This window comes from Ceratotherium simum, chromosome 30 (genome assembly GCF_057802395.1).
Source record: "Ceratotherium simum simum isolate JZ-2026a chromosome 30, ASM5780239v1, whole genome shotgun sequence".
Taxonomy (NCBI): domain Eukaryota; kingdom Metazoa; phylum Chordata; class Mammalia; order Perissodactyla; family Rhinocerotidae; genus Ceratotherium; species Ceratotherium simum.
In genome coordinates this window covers 22041715-22062257 of record NC_141929.1, presented here as the reverse complement: position 1 = coordinate 22062257, position 20543 = coordinate 22041715, and positions in this window count along the sequence as shown.

Below are 20543 nucleotides of genomic sequence, written 5' to 3'. Positions count from 1 at the left end.
ATGTGCGTGAGTAGGTGTGTCTCAAGGGGACCCCCATGGTAATGTTGTTGCTGTCGTTTCCGAGAAGAGTGATACTACTTTATCCTGGAGAGAGCCTGAGTTACAGAAACCCAGTTTTCCCATTTCACCGACACTCATTATCATCAAGAAATGCCTTCAGGTTTGTGTTTAAAACAACTGGTTAGAGCAGGATGAAAAATTTTTTAATTATTCTAATTTCTTTTATGATGTACACAAGTTGGCAGAAAAGCATTTCATTAATCTGAAATTATTTCCTTAAAAGTACATTGTAAAAAAAAAAATCAAAAGGATCATCTTACCCTGATGTGGAATGGTGGGCCTTATAATCCTGTTACTCTTCACCCAGTATTGTCTACACCTGACACTGAAGATTATCATTGCTGAGAAGATCCAAAGAGAGAAGTTAAAATTCATTTATAAATTTGTTCATTAGGTAATTTGAATACATCCTTTTGTAACAATTATGCTAAGAGCTGGGGATACAAAGATGACTAAGACCTTGTTCATACTCTCAAGAAGTGGTAAGATCCATAAATCAACAGTTATGATGTCAAGTGATTAGTTCTACAGTGTGTGTGTGTGTGTGTATATGCGTGCGCCCATGCACATATCTGATAAGAATGATACAGAGTGTCCTAAAATGCAAAGGAGTCACCGAAGTTTTGGCTAGAATGAACCTAACTTTAGTACATCAAGATAAGAATGCTCAATTGAAATATTTTAGGACAGATAAAAGGAAGGCGTATGTCACAAAACAGTTAGCAATTTTGAGAACATTCTTTGCTCTAAAATATGATGCTTCCTGAAAATAGAAAAAGCTTCACAAAAATAGCACCTACATCTTGAGTTGTTGTAAAGATACAAGGAAGCATGTATAAGACCCAAGCAGAGCACCTAATGTATAGTGTATGATCAATACGATTTACTTCACCTTGTTGCCCAAGATCCCTCAATCTATTAGGCCATTTGACCACATGGTGAAACTAAGCCTATAGGAGAGGATCTTGATTCACAGAGAGCTAAGCTCTTCAGTGTTTTCCAACACTTCTGACATTCTAAATACTAAGTAAAAATCAAATTCTATCAACAAGAAATAGCTTTCAACCTTATAGTTTAGGCCTAATTATGTCACCAGCTCACCACGTCCACACTGAGCATTACGGAGCTCCAAAAACTGCTGTTCCTGAAAATGGAACCTTTTCCACTTATCTGTACGTCAGTTCCTATAAAATAGCTCGCCTCTCTATCAAATTTATAAAACTAATGGACTCTTTAGTTAAAAAAAGTCATCTGTGATTTTTCTTCTTATGATAGTTATTGTCTTAATTGATAATGAATCAGTACTTATCTACTTTGTCTCAAGGATCTATTGGAATTATTGTAGGATCTATTGGTATCTATCAGTATGGATCTTTTGGAAGCAATAGGTATACTCCATTTTATTAATGAGGTACCAGATTCAGAGCTATAGAGGTCACATCAGAATTCAAACTTATTTTCAATAGACTTCAAAGCCTGTGCTCAAGCATTGTGTTGCCTCTTGTGGCACTAAATCCCAAACGCTTTTCCAATAACTTGCCTATTCTCTGGTTGGTTCCTCTCATAGCATCCTATGCTATGTAAGGTACTCATGACATCTGCACTTGGGGCACATATTCAGGGGGATGATCTGTTTAACAGAGAGATAGGCAGACAGACAGAAACAGCGACAGTGAGACAAACAAGTAGCAGCTGGGGGCACCAAGGGATCTGAAGATGTTCATACTCTCTACCAGTAGACTGGAAATGTTCTTTTCATACTTAAGAAGTGTCCAATCATCATAAAACGTAGGCAATTTACTTCTCTACTTAGAACAACGCAACTACTTAAGTTTGCACGTAACTTTTCTAAGCCAATTTAGAAACCTGAGGAATTAGTACTTAATCCATAGACCCTAATTTTTGACTTCCTTTGAGGAATGGAAGTAAAAAAATGTTCTATATCATAGAATACTCTTGTACCCTACTGGGGGCCCTTAGTCAAGATTCTATGAAGGGGTCGGCCTCGTGGCTTAGCGGTTAAGTGCAAGCGCTCTGCTACTGGCGGCCCGGGTTCAGACCCGGGCGTGCACCGATGCACCGCTTCTCCAGCCATGCTGAGGCCGTGTCCCACATACAACAACTAGAAGGATGTGCAACTATGACATACAACCATCTACTGGGGCTTTGGGGAAAAAAAAAAAAAGGAGGAGGATTGGCAATAGATGTTAGCTCAGACCTGGTCTTCCTCAGCAAAAAGAGGAGGATTAGCATGGATGTTAGCTCAGGGCTGATCTTCCTCACAAAAAAAAAAAAGGCATCTAAAAAAAAAAAAACAAAAAAGATTCTATGAAGGAAACTTCCGCCCTCATTGTAAGAGTTTCGAGACTAAAATACAGAGTATTGATCCTAAAATATTATAAGGAGAAAGCTGAGGAGTGTCAAAAGGGCAGAAGAAACTCCTATAATCTTAGAGTTTGAAGAGCCCTTAAAAATCACATGGTTCCATGCCAAAAACATGAATCCCGCATTGATACTAAGACAGTTATCTAACATTTTCTCAAAAACATCCAGATATAGGAGACCCTATTACCTGCCAAGACAGTGCATTTGACTTACTTGGCAACAACATTGTTAGAAAGTTCTTGTTTCTATTGAGATGAATTTTGCCTCTCCTAGTTCCAACCCCACCTAGAATGAGTGCAATCCCCCTTAATCATGACACACCTTCAATAAGACAAAGTGGGCATCATCCCTCCACCACCATCCCCAACCCCAGAGTATTCTCTGAAGTGAGGTGATTCGTTCTCAACTACTTCTGGGAGAAGAGATTCAGGGTAGAGTTAGGGTGGAAGACAGGGTCAGGAAATAAACTGGAGAGGATAGTACTTCCACGAATCCTAAAGGAAGAGAAAGAGATCACAGGTCTTTTGAAATCATTTGGATGGAGAAGTAGCTCAACTGCCTAATAAGATTGGTCAACCCAGGACTGACTTTACAAAGGTGATTTTCCTTACAGGCATATGAGAGAAATGGGTGTTGTTCAGAGGAACCACAGTACTATATGGACAACGTTCCTCCAGCAAGCACATGCACTTAAATTCCTCTCTTCCTGTGCCTTTCTGGTCTTCACACATAAATGTTTAATTCTCCATTTTGCCATCAATCAGCTCGCTGCTCTGGGAAGGGTCTGCAACTAAAAGCTGCCCAGTGTGGTTTGCCTAGACCTCCAGATGCACTCAAGGCACCACGAGAGCTTCTAAAGAGCTGATGTCAGGATGGGGCCCTTGATTGATGATTCCCTGGGACATTCTGACACCCCTGCATGGATGGGAGAGATAAGAGCCTGGCCAAGGCTGCCAGAAAGCCCTGCTTCAGACGAGTGAGGCCAAGGTCAAAAACATCAGGAAGTCTACCACAAAACACACGGCTCAGAGTTTCCTCTGGGGCAGCGTGTTGGCCTGCAAAGGCCAGGAAGAGAGCAAAAGATCATTCTGTAGTACTCAAAGACAAACAAGAGACAAGACAGATGGTGTTAAAGGGGAGACCAGAGACAAGGGGAAGAATCCACAGATAATTGAGGCAGAAGGCCCCTGGGGATTTGTTCAGGAATGCATGATTTCATTGACCAGAGGAAGGACTGTTTTCTGTCACCAGCCTTTGGGTCTGCTCACTTGGGAGGGGGGTAATCTGTTCAATGCAGAAACACCTCCAATTACAAGACTTTTTGATAAATTGCAGCTCTACATTTTCAAGAGCTGGAAACAATATTCACCATGGTATGTGCCATCATCAAGGGAGGCCCCTCTGGTCTCTCATTTGAAGAGGACATCTAAGCCAGGAACAGCGTCGTCACGGAGAAACTCAAGGCACAGTTAACTCCTGGAAGAGGAGGAACAAGAATATTGTCTCCTTGATTTCACCTCTTGAATGCCCCCCTCCTCCCGAATCAGAGCCCTTCTCTCCACGCTGCCTTAGTCTAGGGCTTTGTCACTCAAAGCGTGGATTAGCACAGCGGGCCTCGGGTTGGCCTCCCTGACGTCTGTCCAGTATCCACAAGCTAGTCTCTAAAATCAGTGATCCTCAGAGGTTAGCAAAGTGTGTGTGTGTGGGTGTGGGTGCAGCTGGTGGGTGGGGGAGAGGAGGAGGAAGGTTAGCATCCGGGGAGCATTCTTTAAATGAGCCAGTTTAAAATATATATGTATATATGCATACACACATATATATAGGTGTGTGTATACATATACACATAGATATGTGTATCTATCTAGGCAAATGTGTGTGTTTAGATTTATAGATCTATGTGTGTGTTGATATAGATATATAGAGACATATATATTAAAGAGCTGTCTGACTATTTGCTATGGCTCTAGTGCACCCTGTGACTTGAGACACTTCTCACCATCATTCTTAGACATCTATAAGGAGAAAGGTCCTGATCGCAGGATTTCTTAAAAGTCCCTCCTTGCTATAAATTTCTCAGACCTTTTGTCTGTTTGAGATTATGTATTCCTTAGAGAAAATGTTGACCCCTAACTTTACCATCAGAGGACTGGAACTATAAGCAATGTCTCTTCATTCATTCATTCGTTCATCATTCAGTAATCAGTTATCTACAGATTAGGCACTATGTGAGATGCTGGAGTTACAATGACGAAAACAGTCAGTGTCAGCCTGAGAGGCTCTCCGTTGAAAGGAAGAGACAGACAAGTATCTGGGCAGATTTCAAATTTTGTAGCAAAGGGGTGCTGAGGATACTTCTTATTTCCCCCCTTGTATATGCCAAGTGGGATGTGGAAAAGCACCGATTGATTTGAGGGAGCGGTTTTGCTCAAAGAAAACAGGCTCTTGAAAAAAATTAATTGTAGCAGCAGATAGTTTAAACCAAACAACTAAATGTCTCTTGATCTCACTTTTGCATAATTTTTTTTATTTTGATTGAGTGGTCACCATCCCAGCTGAGCCTCCCTCAGTTCTAGACAAACTTGTGAAGGTGGCCAAGTTAGCTGCACTTGACTGTTCTGAGCTCCCTGTTCAGAGGCCCAGAGATGGTAAGAAAACCTCTTAAGGACACACAAGGGGTGGGATAAAAGCCCAGGGAACAAGTGTAGGATTTTTTGCTGTGCATCAAGGCCCACTGCATGGGAAGGGAAGGCCAATTCTGACAAGTCCTTTAGGAGAAGCAGCAGAGACCACAGCCCCCCAGCCATCCAGTGATCCTGATGCTCTGGCTTGAGAAGAACCCCTGACACCCATCGCCATGGGATGAAAGCACAGGTGGGGAGGCAGGTGCTATCTCACACAGAAGTGGCAGACTCCAGGGAATTCCTGATGGGACCCCTCATCTGCTAGGATTTGGAGAGACAGGACAGCCAAAAGCCAGAGGGAATCAGAATCATGGTAAGGAGAAATAGTTGGAGCTCCAGGCTTAGTTTCATGATCTGTAAATGGTGATTGTCATACCCACCTCTTGCCAATCAGGTGCAAAGATGAAATGATGGCACATATCAAGCCCACCATCACACACCGAGAAGAATAGAAGTTTGGTAACTGGTAGCCCGGCTTTCTCTCTGTGAGGATGATGTCTTACCCTGTCTGTCTGGAATGATCTGATGACTTTCTCCCTGATTCATCTTTGATGAGTCCTGAAGGCTCAGGCTCATTCCCGTATGACTCATCGTGTCCTACTGAAGCAGGAGACAGCCCAGTTTTTCCCAGCCCAGCCTCTCCTCCCCTAGAAGTGGGAACCAGCTCAGAAGGGAGGAGTCCTGATCCCCGGGAGCTCTAGGAGATGCTGAGCCAACGCCCACACAGCTCCCGGGCAGGAAGCACAACAGACAAGCTTTCTCTTCCCAGGGGAATGCAGCTCACTAGCCGCAGGGATTCCAAGGCAGAAAATGCAAAGCCAAGGATCAGACACTTGGCTGCCTCAGGCTCCTTCACTGTCTTGTGGTAGACTGAGATAACTTGTCACTCCTTCTAAAGGTACAACTGAGAGCCTTCAGCTCTTATTGTACTTAACAATACACAGTCTGAGATCCGGGCGGCAATGCAGCAATAGAAATGAGAAATTAAGATTTTGAGAAGCAACATGATATGGCTGGGAGAAGCACGGACACACTGAACATAAAAGAAAAAAATACATTGGCCAATAAGCCTGTAAGTTATTCTTAGCTTCCTTGGTAATCAAGCACATGAAAGTTAAAATAAGATACAATTTGACTATCAGGTTGGCAAATATGAATGAACACAAGAATGAATGTATAAGACACATAATGCCCAGTGCTGGTAAGAGTGTGGGAAGCAGGTACACTCCTGTACTGTATAGAAGCAAAAATCAGCACCACCTTACCTGTTAATGACAGGTTTGAAAAATTTAACAGTGTGCACTGTGCCTATCACCCTTAGGAATTTATACTAAATAAATCATTGGATAAATATACTGAAGAGGGAAAAATTCTCTGTTTCTTCTTTACTTTTTCATTCTATTTCCAGAATATTTCTCACACTCTGGTCACCAAATGTGTGGGGAATTTCCCATACCAAGTGATTCTCAGACACCAGCTGGGTGCCCGACACTTTTTCTCCATTCTGACACTATCTACCTGGAGATAACATCAGATCCTACAGGTTAAGGGCTCAGTCCCACAAGACTGCCCCCACTGCAGGTGCCAGTCACAAATCTAGGTTGTCACCTGTGCTTCTGACCCACCAGCGATAAATCAGAGGTTCCTACGACCCCCTCCTTGCCTTTGATAATTTGCTAGCACAGCTTGCAGAACTCAGGAAAACAGTTTACTTACTAGATTATGGGTTTATTATAAAAGGACATAACTCAGGAACAGTCCAGTGGAAGAGATGCATAGGGCAAGGTATGGGGAAAAGGTCTCAGAGCTTCCACACTCTCTCTGGGCACCACTCTCCCAGCACCTCCACGTGTTCACCAACCTTAAAGCTCTTCAAACCCCTTACTTTAGAGACTTTAATGAAGGCTTCATTACGTAGGTAGGATTAATTAAATCATTGGCCTTTGGTGATGATTTAACCTCCAGCCCCTCTTCCCTCCCCTGAGGTGAGGAGGGGAAAGTTCCAGCCCTCTAACCACAAGGTTGGTTCCCCTGGCAACCACCCCCCATCCTGTACTTACCCAGGGGCTTTCCCAAAATCACCTCATGAACATAAACTCAAGTGTTCGTGAAAGGGGATTGTTATGAATAATAGGAAACCTCCATTTCACCCTTATGGATCTGAAGTTATTTCAGGAACCCGGGACTAAAACCAAATACTATAACAAAAGATGCCCCTATCACTCTAATCACTTACTTACCTACTACTAACTGCCAGAGATTGTGCTGAGAAATTTATATGCTTCATCTCATTTGAGCCTCACAACTTCCCTGCGGGCAGACATGGTTAAATATTATTATTCTAATTTATATGTAATCATATACAGGCCAGGCCACTTCATTATCTCTTCTAACTCAATTTAAAATTTTTTTAAAAATTAAAAAAATCTAACAACTAATTAAAAACAATTCAACTGATATCTTAGCATTTTTTATTAATTTGGGAAAAAACAAAAATATAGGATTTGATGAGGAAAACACACCTTTAAAACTTTATACGTAGTACAATCTTACCTGTAAAAAATGCATACCAAATCACACATAAAACGAAGTTGGGAAAAAAAATCGACCAAGAAATTTCTGGTTGTTTCTTTGAGCTGTGAATTCAGGTGATTTTGAGTTTTATGTTTGTGTTCTTTTAAAACTTCAGTATGAGCCTGAATTAATTTTATAATAAGGACGTTTTATAACCATAAATCTTATAATCAGATAAAATATTAACCTGAAAAGAGTATAAACACACAAATATGTAAATAAATACATTAAATAAATATATAAGTAAATACAAAAGTAAATATTTTCTCTTAATTTTACTGAGGTCTGAGGTTGAGTTTTGTCTCGAGTCTTTCTTTTTTTTTTTTTTTTTGGTGAAGAGGATTGGCCCTGAGCTAACATCTATTGCCAATCTTCTTCTTTTTGCTTGAGGAAGATTTGCCCTGAGCTAACATCCGTGGCCATCTTCCTCTACTTTATACATGGGACGCCTGCCACAGCACGGCCTGATAAGTGGTGCCTAGGTCTGCATCCAGGATCCTAACCCAGGGACCCCGGACCGCCCGAAGCAGAGCACGAAAACTTAACCACTACACTATGAGTCCAGCCCCTCACTTGAGTGACTCTTAAAGGTTACAGAAGCCTGGGTTTCACTCTCAAGAAATTCTGATTTAATTGGTGGGATGTGGACCCCAGGAATCAGTATTTTTTTTAACTTTCCTAGTTGGTAGTGATATGTAGCCAGGGCCGAAAATCACTAGATTATATCATCTAAATTCCAAAGCCTCTTTCCAAAAGCTGTGGAAAGCATTTCAGAGAGTACGTATTAGAAATGCCGCCTCTCACAACCTCCCCCAATACACATATACCCAATGGCTTGAGCTAAGCCTACTTCTAAACTGGCAGTGTCGTAAATTTGCTTCCATTTTCCCCTTTATTTTCTTTTTCAAGTTTCAGACCTTTCTCTAAGGTGCATCTTGAGATTTTAGAATTTTTTTTATCCTTCACAACATACTCTTTGTTTTATTTTATTTTATTATTGAGATATAATTGAGCCATAACACTGTGTAAGTTTAAAATGTACAGCGCATTGATATGATATGCTTATATATTGCAATATGATTACCAAGGTAGTATTAGCTAATGCCATCACCATGCCACATAATTATCACTTCATTTGCCGTGAGAACATTTAAGATCTAGTCTTTTAGCAGCTTTGAAGTATATAATGTAGAATTGTTGACTATAATTACAATGCTGTGCATTAGATCTCCAGAATTTATTCATCTACTAAGTTTATGCCTTTTGACCAACATCTCCCCAATTTCCCCTGCCCTCTCCCCCAGCCCTTGGTAACCACCATTCTACTATCTTTTTCTGCAAGTTTAGCTTTTTTAGATTCCACATATAAGTGATATCATACAGTGTTTGTCTTTCTCTGTCTGACTTATCTCACTTAGCATAATGTCCTCAAGGTCTACCCAAGTTGTTGGAAACAACAGGATTTCCTTCTTTCTCATGGCTGAATAATATTCCATTGTGCATAATATACCACACCTTCTTCACCCATTCATCCACTGACAAACACTTAGGTTGTTTCCATATCTTGGCTATGTGAATAATGCTGTAATAAACATGAAGGTGCACATATCTTTTCAATATCCTGTTTTCATTTTTGGATACATATCCAGAAGTGGGATGCTGGATCATATGGTAATTCTACTTTTAATTTTTGTGGGAATCTCCATACTGTTTTCCATTGTGTCTGAACCAATTTACATCCCAGCCAACAATGTACAAGTGTTCACTTTTCTCCACATCCTCACCAACATTTATTATCTCTTGTCTTCTTGATGACAGTCATTCTAACAGGTGTGAGATGATAGCTCATTGTGGTTTTGATTTGCATTTCCCTGATGATTGAGCATCTTTTCATGTACCTGTTGGCCATTTATATGTCTTTTTTGGAGAAATATCTATTAGTTCCTCTGCCCATTTTTTAATTGGATTATTTATTTTTTGTTATTGAGTTGTTCTTTTTATATTTTGGATATTAACCCCTTATCAGATATATGGTTTGCCCTCAAATAACTTCCTTAATATTAATTCTCCTGTTAGTGCTTCAAAAGGCTTGTATATTTTTATGACTCTTGATGTTTTGAATATTAATTTCCAAAAGATTTCTATTGATTTTCATTGTTCCCCATAACATAACAATTTACCAGTTCATCACAAATTTAAAACACCCAATTACTCCATTTTTCTGTTTTTGGTTACAGAGCAGATGAAAACATTCCATCTGTTTTCTCCTTTCTGATTACAATTTGTTCTTCCTTACTTGAGAATTTTTCTTTACTAATGTATCTACTATAATCTGGGACAGTTTTTATTATAAATATGTATAAATTCTACAGGTATTTTAGATATCATCAACTGCGCTGATGATTTCAAACATTTTTTTCTGAACCTGACTTTTTAATTTTTTTGTTTTATTTTACTGTAGAGAAAATTTTTATTTTATGGGAGATAAAATTCTTGGATTTTTCCTTTAAGATTTTTTATCATTGCAAAATTTAAAAGTATTTTCTTCTGGAAAGAGCTCATGAAGTGTTGATTTTATTTTAATTTTCTATGCTTAGATTATTTTATATATAAGCCCTTTATTCCTCTGTATGTATACTATATACTAGTATATAGATGCAAAGGATTTATTGACATATTTATTCTCTCAAAAATTAGCTAGGGGGCCATCCCAGTGGAGTAGTGGTTAAGTTCACATGCTCTGCTTCAGCGGCCTGGTGTACACGGGTTCAGATCCTGGGTAAGGACCTACACACCGCTCATCAAGCCATGCTGTGGTGGCATCTCACATACAAAATAGAGGAAGACTGGCACAGATGTTAGCTCAGGGCCAATCTTCTTCACACACACAAAAAAATTAACTAGTTTTACAAACATTATTTATAAAATGGTCCCTTCTCTCCAATTACACAATGATATGTTGAACTCATATGGGTAAGTGCACATATGTTCTGTCCCATCGATCCATTTGTCGGATTTTGTGCAAGTACCACATTGTGTTAATTTTTGCTACCGTGTAATATAGTTTCATATCCAAAAGAACTAGCATCTCCTAATTCTTTAAACCATTACTTGACATGTATATGTCCAAATATGTTTTATAAAAATTTTACTTTGTTGCAGGTATAGAGGAGAAAAATTTTTCCCTTCTTTCCTCTTAGGTTCTTTGGCTGGCCTAATAATTAAGTTGACGTAAGACAGATTAACAGGGGAAAAACAAATATAATTTCGTACATATGGGAACCCCAAAGTGATGAGGCTCCCAGATAGTCAGGCAATTGAGGCTTATACACCATCCTGAGCTAAGGAGAAGAGGGTAAAGGTCTGGGTCTTCAAAGGAGAGGAAGACAATTCACAGGAAGATGAGAAGAGCAAATGATTGGTAAACAAATGTTTGCCATGCCATGCAGATGTCTTTGATGCAAAAAGTTATCTCTGGTGATGGTTCTCCTCCTGGTATACGCCCTCATCTAAATATTTTTAGGCAGTTCAGGGGGAGGTAATAAGCTCTTCTTGAATCTGTTGGACCTTAATTGTCTTCAACTTGAAATAATTCACATGCCAAAGTGGCATGTGCTGGAGTGGCCTGCCCTGAACCCCATCACAGGGCATTTCCTTTTGATGTTTTATTTAGGATTAGAAGAAACATATGCATTAACTTGTGGACAAAAGATATATTAACCCAACTGCTTTTTTTGGACACTTAGTGAAATTTCCTAATACTTACAGCCACCTCAGGGATCAAAGGAAAAGGTGATTACCTTGTGTCTCTACCCAGTGGTTCATTCTGATACCATTTCCTTAGAGTTGAGTTTCTTGCCTACCAGAGGTCTGGGTATGAGTGTTATGGAGAGAAATCACAAGATTTTTATTTCTATTTTCTGGCAGAGACATTAAACAAACAGAGTGATAACAAATCAATGACTGGCATTGGATTTGGATTTCACTTGCAAAGAAAGCAAGCCATGTCATGCTGAGTGAGGGTGCATAATCTCACCTCCTGCACAAGAAAGGGGCCCAGGTGATTATGAGGGCAGTCACGTTGGGGTGCCAACCTTTATCCTGGCTCAGTTCAAATATTATTGCTTTTAAATGTCAGCATACCACCATGGTAAGCGTGTGTACTTATTAAAACTTCTTTGTCCTATGACATTTCAAGTGGACACCTTGGAGCACGATATATATTTATTTTTAATTGCAAATCCCAGAACAGAGAAGCTTTGATTAGAGCTGAATTGTCTAGAAGAAGAGAACTAACTGTAATTAAGGTCCCTCCATAGCTGTGGCCCTGTGTTAGGCACTGCACGTACGGTACCATATTCGATTCTCATGAACTCTCTGTGAGGGAGGGATGTTTCTAAATCCCCACTGTACAGGTGATGAAATTAAGTTTCAGACTTGGGGGATTGAAGTGAGCCTTAAAGGACACCCAAGCCACTTTCTTGCCCATTCCTTGCTCACTGGCATCTTTAATATCTTGATAACATTGCAGAGAAGTCTTTCTTAACACACATCTGAACACCTCTGAGGATAAGGAGCTCACCTCTTCTTCCAAAAGTGGCTCAATCGCTTCTGGGATGACTGTGGTCTGACCATTTAAAAATAACAAACAAAAACAACACTCTATATCACACTAGATCCAGTTTCCATACCATTTCCGACCTTAGGCTTTCTTTGAGTCTTCTGAAGTCAGAAAAGTTCTTATCTTTCTGCTCAGATACAACTCAAAGGGATGAGTGGGGCCAATCATTCCCACTGAGTGACAAGGTCAACATTCCATGAGACATAGAAACTGCCACCTGTTCTGCTGTCCTCACAGTTAGGAACTCAACATGGCCTATCTCTTTTTGGAAGGACCACATCCTTTATACCGGGCTATCAAGGAAATTGGGCTTTCCCGCAACTGTCAAGGCTTTCACTGAAAAGTCCCCCGACCTCAATCTGAGCCCCGGGGAAGCTGCATCCTCAACATCCATTTCTAAGATCTGTATATTCCAGGGACATGTCACCTTTCCTTTTCCTAGAAAGTGGAGGGAAGCCAGAAATTTAAATCAGTGTTCTTTAGTCTCTTTTGCAAGCTCTCAGGTGATAGCTTTTCAATGTCTTGTTTGACCCACCTCTGAGTCCCTTGGAGAACGGATGGGTGACCTGTCCCTTAGCGGGTCTTCCTGAAATCTCGTTTCTCTCGTCTCTGCTTCAGAGAGGAGCTAGAGACAGGCCATTCGAGGTTATGCCCTCTAATGAGGGTCTGCAGTAACAGGATCGGGGGAGGGGGTTCGATGTCAGGAACGATCAACATCCAATCAGTAGGAAATGATTTTCTGACTCCAGCTGACCCTGCACTTTTCTTTGCAGCTGCAACTTCATTAAACGCGGGAGTGAGTTTCCAACAAGAAAAGGTCAACATTTCCATTCGGGGATTCAAACATCTCCAAGATGGGTTTGAGGCTTTAGTGTTCTATTGATTCAGCCATCCCCATGCTGAGCACAACACTTTGCCCAGAATAGGCGGGTTGTGTCAATCAAAGCTCACCAGCCGGGCTCTTTATTTTCTGTTTGATTCACAGGGCTGTCAAATATTGAAGTTGAAGGGGACCGAGGTAATTCTACTTTAGTATAAATTTGCAAATGAGACTTTACTTTCACCACTGATACATTACTGAAACTAAAATTCATGAAGAACACTTTGAAATGACAAAGTTTTCTCCTGCACGCATTTGGTCTATTTACCAAACACCCACTAAACATAAAAATACTAATGTAGGGATCTCCAGATGAGACACTGACTTCATCTAAAAGTAACTATTGTAATTAAGTGACATAGAAATATAAAGCACTGTTGATCAGGGAAGAGGAGTCTTTTATTTGGAACATAGCAGAGATTGGTAGCATTTGCACATGCAGAAATGAAGGATACTCTCCTGAAAGAAGGAATTTTTACCTAAATTATGTTAATAACAATAGCAACTTCTCAAATTCATTTTATACTTTTTGGGTACTTTTATGGCATTTAATTGTGTCCTGATGATGTTTTTATTTAAAAGGAGTATTTTTGGGGGCTGGCCTGGTGGCGTAGTGGTTAATTTCTCACACTCTGCTTCAGTGGCCTGGGGTTCACAGGTTCAGATCCGGGTGCACACCGAGCCACCACTGTCAAGCCATGCTGCGGTGACATCCCATATAAAGTAGAGGAAGATGGACACGGATGTTAGCCCAGGGCCAGTCTTCCTCAGCAAAAAGAGGAGGATTGGCAACAGATGTTAGCTCAGGGCTAATCTTCCTCACCACCCCCAGAAAAAAAAAGCTATTTTCATATTACACATGTAAGTTTCTTCTCTCAATAGCACAAGCTATACGATAAATGTTGTTTATCAATTTTTTATGAACCCCGTATGTTTGGAGCTTTGTTTTTCCTTCAAGTTTTCTCCTTCCCATCTCCATAAGATATGTTTTGCCTTCTGAATGGATCACATCCACTCCCCCAACACACACTTCCGACGTCTTGAAAAGTCTTTGTTCTTCAAGTTTGCCTTTGGTTTTCCATTTTAAGATAACTTGCTTTAATTTTGAACATATTTAATCAGCAGTGAATGTATCAAATCAACATTAAATAAAATGATTCAATCACCTCTAATCATATCACCCTAATCCAAAGGCTACTTATAAACTTTTTAATAAAATGTCTTCCTTTTATTTTGTAAATGTGTTCAGATCTCCAGCCCCTCTACATCTCCAGCATCTTGGTTAATTGCTTTCATAGGTTTTATGTTTTACTTTTTTTTTTTTTGGTAAAGAGAGAAAGATCAATTTCTCCCTCTTTAAGCTTTTTAATTATTCCTTTATTTGAACATTTCTTTATAGATAGTCAGATTCTGACTTGCCTGACCCAGAATTTAATACCTCCATTTAATATAAATTATATATGTCATCTCTTTACATGCAAAATGTATGAATATCCAGTGAATATATAAGGTGACTGTGAGAAATTACTAAGTCTACATATGTGAAATTCCTATAGCAGGAGGCAGAGAAAAACCTGAGCAGAGGAACTCATCTTGTCCCTATTGTCCTGATACGGACATGAGTTACAGTGGCCACAGCTCCTTCCACACTTTGTTTGGAAACTGGCCATACCTAATGCAATCTTTTTTTTTTTTTTTTTTTTTTTGGTGAGGAAGATTAGCCCTGAGCTATCATCTGTTGCCAATCCTCCTCTTTTTGCTGAGGAAGTTTGGTCCTGGGCACATCTGTACCCATCTGCTTCTACTTTATGTGTGGGATGCCACCACAGCATGGCTTGATAAGCAGTACGTAGGTCCATGCCCGGGATCCGAACCTGCGAACCCCAGGCCGCCGAAGCAGAGCATGCAAGTTTAACTCCTACACCACTGGGTGGGCCCCCATGAGCTATTCTTGACTGGTCCCCAAGGTGATGCTTCAGGTGTGCTCGGGCGCAGGTCCCATGGCTTTTTCTGTACCTTCTCATTTAGCTGACTCTGGCTCACTCTCTGGCAGTGGCCTCAAAGAAGTCACTATTTGATGGTGACTCTACGCACGCTCCTCCTCTGTATTCCTCTAGCTTCCTGTCCTCCAGTCCTGGGATAAGCCTCTTCCCTGAGATCCTCATAGGGCTGCAGAGACATGGCTAGCAATGTACAGGAAGGTTGTGCTGAAGATTTTATTATAGTGGAAAGAAGTACAGCCTACTTTTCTCCTCTTTGGGACACAGGCCACACTGATTGCCTCTACAGAAATCAGGAGATTTTCTCACCCTGGGTTCTTTCCTACTCAAGCTGACTTCTTCCCAGGATGATTGATAGCTGGAGTTTCCATTGCCTCTAAGAAACACTCTCCCTCTCTCCATCCCCAGCACCACCTACAGGAGTATGATCTGACTGTGACCCCCGTGAGACTCTATCACAGTACACAGACATTAGCACATTTCTTAAGGTATGAGTTACTTGATGGTATATCCCCACAATGAAATGACTCAGCCTACACCACTTCTCTTTAGTCTCTCCTCCCTAACAGCTTCAGAAAATCTTGATGCCAATAGTTTCTTCACCATGACCAAAGAGAAAGCCAACCTTGCACAATAAACCAACTCACTAACTTCATCCTGTCCCCACATAATCATCCCAGCCCATCTTTCTTCCTGCTTCCTTTCTTTTCATATCCTCATGGCCTTTGGACATACAAGTTAAGTTCAGGAAACATTGCATGAGTACCTGTGATGAACCTGGACTTGAATAGGCACTCTGGGTAGAACTAACTTTAATAAGCGGGGTCAGAGAAAGGGTTATGAAGGAATAGCCATGAGGAAAAGAGTATCCTATTTTGACTGGAGTAATGTGGGAAGGTGTAATGGAGATGGTATTGCAGAAGTTGGCTCTTGTATACAGGTGACTATCTGAGAACAAGCACCTACTTATTACTCAGGTATATGCCAGGAATATTCTCTATTTGTGCATCATTGATATGATTTTATTCCCTTTCATCTCTTGGGTGAAACCCAGCAGCTCATTCCATTAATTCTTACCTAGAGACTCTGGCAGACTCTCTCTGTGTCTTAATATTTATCTTTCTAAGAACTCCCATACACTGCATGGAAATGTAAATTGATGCGGAAGTCTCGCAAAGCAATTTGGCATTAATGGATCAAGAGTCTTAAAAATGTTCATGCAGGGTTATTATGAGCCAGCAATTCCACTTCCAGAAATCCATCCAAATGAAATAACCTAAGACATAGGGGAAAATAAATATGCAGAAATATATTTGCAGAAATATGTTTATCACACCATAGTTTCCCATTCTGTTGATATAATAATAAAAAAAAACTAGATAATGAAAGAAATTATTAAATGATAACACATTTGTATGATGTACTGTTACGCAGCCATTAAAACGGTGCTTATGGAAAATTGGTAACATAAAAAATACATATGACATATTGTTAGGAGTAAAATACAAGGTGCAGAAATGTGCATACAGTATGAACACAATCATGTAAAACTTGCATATGAAATAGGCTAGAAGCAAAAAGAAGACTGGGGAGAAAGAAGGGGACCGAAATGTTGACAGCCGGATTCCGCGTGGATTGTTTTCACTCTTTGCTTCTACTTTATTGAATATTCTAGGTACTCTTGAATGGGCAAGCATTACTTTTTTTTTTTAACGTGTATTTGCAGTAAATTTTTAAAAGCACTTTTTCATCAAAAAGTTTCTTTTCCTCCTTGCCAGGGTGATGTTTTGTGCATAGGCTCACAGCCCAGATGTCTCCATTTGCATTCCTTCATTATCAGACTCCGGTCCTCATAAATTTCACATATTTGAGGCTCCTCAGCCCACACATGCAACATCAGACACAGAGGCCGACTTCCTCCCTCCCCGGTCGGGGTCATTTCCACCCAGCCCACCCACAGAGCACAAAGAGTCTGCCTACTTTAATATACAATAAACATACATATTTCTGTAACTAGTCTGGTGCTTCTGACCTCTGCATTGTGCTAAAGAGAAAATTCCAATTTGTTCAATACAAACTTTGTTCTTGATCCAGCTCTTACTCCTATCTGCCTTTCTCCTTTGGCATGCCCCATGGTTTGGTTTCAGCTCTTTTTGGAAGGTCTCTGCACCTTACACAGCAAGCCTTCTGCTATGCCAAAAACGTTCCGCTGCAAGATTTCCATAAACTCCTGCAATCTGTGTTTAGCAATGCCAGTGCCTTCTTCCACATTGCATGGCCTCTTTCATACATTTTGTGATGACATACTTAATGTTGCCCCAGATCTTCATGTTGCCTACAGCTCTCACGCATCCCTGATCATCCAGCATGAGATTTAGTCCAGGTAATTGAGTGAGGTTGCCCGGTAGCCTCCTCCACAGTTCGGTCTGCTGCTATAACATACATAATCTGATCCTGGTCTCTTTCTTGTCACTTTCGCTCTACCTTTCCTCCCTTTGAAAGATCTGCAGCATGGGCACCTTCGTTTTGTATAACTAATCAATAAACAGACATGTACTGAGTGCCAGCTCCATGGGAAAATTAAGAGAGAGAAAAATAGGTGTCCTTTCACCCCAGAGTATAATTTTCTAGCAAGGGAGATAAGATAGGTTTGGTTAGGCCTTAAACCTAAGGCACAGCATGCTGAGGAAGGAAGGAAGGAAGCAAGGAAGGGAACTAACATTTATTAAGCCCCTTCCATATGCTAAGCACATAAAAATCTGCTACAAAGAAAGTAAGCCAAGGATTTGAAAGAACTCGATAAATGCTATCAACTGTATTTATTTTCGTAGAAAGAACAGACAGATAAATGAAAACTGAGTATGCAGGGAGGGGTCAATTTGGAGCAGAGTTTCAAAACTCCAAGTTTAAGAGATAGAATTTTATATTTATAAAATCAAAGTGATAAGGTAAGAAATAGAGATCATGTTTAGACAAAAGCCTTCACTCATTTCCTGATTTGCTGTATTATGCACTTGCTGTGGGAAGAAAATCATTCCACCATTCTAAACTGGTGGAGCGAGGATATCAGTGGATGCATTTCCCAGCAAAAGAACAATTTAACTGGTGGAAATTATAGAAAGTAAAACAAAGCAGAAACCAATCACTTAAAGTGTCTGGAAATTGTCCCAAGGACATATTCAAATGTAGAAATGCGTATTCAAGAAAATGTACTAAATTTCAATATGAAAAGCAAGAGTCCATGGCATTTGAGCCAGGACCTGTTCCCTTTTCCCCCTAGCCTCATGGTTCAGAAACTCTACCCTGGGCACTCTACACTAGACAGGTGCTCCCCAGAAGATAGAGTCTCCCTCTTCGCCAGCTCACAGACTGGGGTTACAGTCCACCTGGGAGGGGCAGGCTGCCTGCAGTTTTTATCTCCCAGTCCCACATTACAGAGGCTCTATGCCCTATTCCAGTCAATAGAGGCTGAGAGGTGTCAGGCTCTCTTCCTTGACCCCTCCCTCACTGCTAGGGGGAAGCCCTACTTCAGGTGGGATGGGTCAAGAATGCTTCCCCTCCACGCCCCGTCAATTCCTCCCCACCATCTACAACTCAGTGCAGTCCTAGAGAGGGGGTTCCATGCTGGGAGAGGCAAGGTGAGAAGATCATGGGCTTCCACTTTCCCACAGTGCCCACTAGTGGAACATTAGTGTCACTCTGGGAGAAGTGGGTCCCATCCCTGGTTCCCAGTGCCCAGGGGGAAAGACAGGCCGTAAGGACGAGAGCTCCACACTCTGCCTCCTTGCTTGTGAGCACCATTGTCTGAATATTTCTGTTCCCCCCAAATTCATATGCTGAAATCCCAACTTCCAAAGGTGATGGTATTAGTAGATGGGTGTTCATGAGGGCAGAACTTGCATGAATGGAATTAGTGCCTCATAAAAGAGGCTCCAGAGAGATGCCTAGTCCCTTCCACCATGTGAGGACACAGTGAGAAGGTGCCAGCTATGAACCAAGAAGACGGTCCTCACTCAATCATGCTGGCACCCGGACCTTGCACTTCCAGCCTCCAGCACTGTGAGAAATAAATGTTTGTTGTTGATAAGCCACCCAGTCTGTGGCATTTTGTTATACAGCCAGAAAAGACTAAGACAATGGGTGGAAAACAAAGGAGATCTTGATGGAGAGCAATTCAGATGAGGCCGGTAGCTCCATGACAGAGCCGACAAAAACTCAATAGAAAGAACCAAGGAGACAGACAGATGAGAAGATCATAGTCAGTTCTGGAAGTCAGGAAGCCTGTGCACATGTGTTGGGTGGAACTCACTCAAGAGCAAGCAGGAAGTGGGGCAAACTTGAAAGCATTTTCCAAACCACACAGAGCCATCAACACAGAGCAGAAACCTTTCTGGCACATGAAGCTTAAACACAACCTCTGACCTAAGACTGATGCAGAGGCAACTCCTAGAAAGCAGGCTTACAAATAAAATCCCGCTCATCCCTGTCAGTCTGGAAGACTGTGTGCACACCCACAGCTGTGCCTTCTCAGGAGAGATCAGAGAGGGAACCTCCCATCTACTAGTCTTTGGCTGAATTTCGGGCAAAAAGCATAAACTCCTTAAACCATGATAGCAGCCTCCAAGCCATCCACACATCCACTGGTAAAGGGTATATATATATAATATATATATCATATATATTATATATCTCGCCCAGGGGGCTGAAGCACAACCTTTGACCAATAAGTGGCTTATGCTAAACCCAGGGCTACCCCTAGAAGCCAGTCTAAAGACCAAAACAAGGGCAAAAAGTCTGAGCACAACATCAGAGGCTGCAAACAATTCTGTTAATATATTAAAAAACATTGAGTTGTATACTTTAAATACATAAACTGTATGATATATGAATTATATCAATACAATTGTTTTAAAAAAGCAGGCTATAATTTGTGCTGGTTGTATTATAAGGTGGCCACATGATTCACTAGGAGTAGGGATGATGATCGTTTGTTTTGGGGAGCGATAGAAGGAAAAATAAAATCAAGCACAACCCTTTAATGACCTTTCGCTAGCACTACAATCTTATTCTGGAATCAGGGGGTTGACACAAAGAGAAACTACTGTATTCCACATAATAAATGTTCATCCTAAGAGAAATATTTTTGCTAATATAAATTTAGCTCAATGTCCTCTTGTATTAATTAGGGTGGTCAGAAACTTAGGGTGCCAAAGAAGTACAGAGGAAGAGAGTCCAGAAAGGAGAAGATGCCTTGAAGTGAGGACTGAAGGAGGAGCAGAAATTTGAGGATCAGGCAGACAGTTAGGGAGAATGTTCCAAGCAACGGGATCTGCGTGTTTAAA